We start from the raw sequence: 561 nt of genomic DNA, 5'->3' as shown, positions 1-561 counted from the left end.
CCCTTTGAAATGCTCCTCTTCACCTCCATCCTTTGATGTCCTGAAGAACTGAAGCAGATTTGATTTTTTATCACATGGGGGAGGATGCTTTCATTTCCATGGCTTCGCAAGTTTGGGTCCACCAGAGGCGTCCTGAGCTTTTGAGATGTTCCTCAAGTTCATGTTTGAAACAAATGACTGTGGCTCCACCAGAACCCACGCACGGTTCTTCTGGACCAGGGTCAGAGATGGCTTCCTGGTGACCTTTCCTCTGCAGAGGGATGAATCCTCCATGAGTCCATGACTGGATCCGAGTCTGAGGTCCCGCACGTCCCTCACGCACGGAGACTCCTTCAGTTTCTCAGAATCTTGTGATGAAGTTCTGCTAGTGAGGACGGTGAAGAAAGTTGTTTTACAGTCAACAATTGAAGAATCTGTGTCGACCCCCCACCCCTCCCCTCCCCATACACACCCATTACCATGTTCAATAACTTCATTGGTTTATTGTCTGATTGCTGAAAGCAATCAGAGTATGTTGTTGTAATTCTTTATTATATTTTATTATTGTCTGATTGCTGAAAG

Source organism: Oryzias melastigma, linkage group LG2 (assembly GCF_002922805.2).
Source record: "Oryzias melastigma strain HK-1 linkage group LG2, ASM292280v2, whole genome shotgun sequence".
Taxonomy (NCBI): domain Eukaryota; kingdom Metazoa; phylum Chordata; class Actinopteri; order Beloniformes; family Adrianichthyidae; genus Oryzias; species Oryzias melastigma.
The sequence above is the reverse complement of the archived record's forward strand: the minus strand, read 5'-3'. Positions refer to the sequence as shown.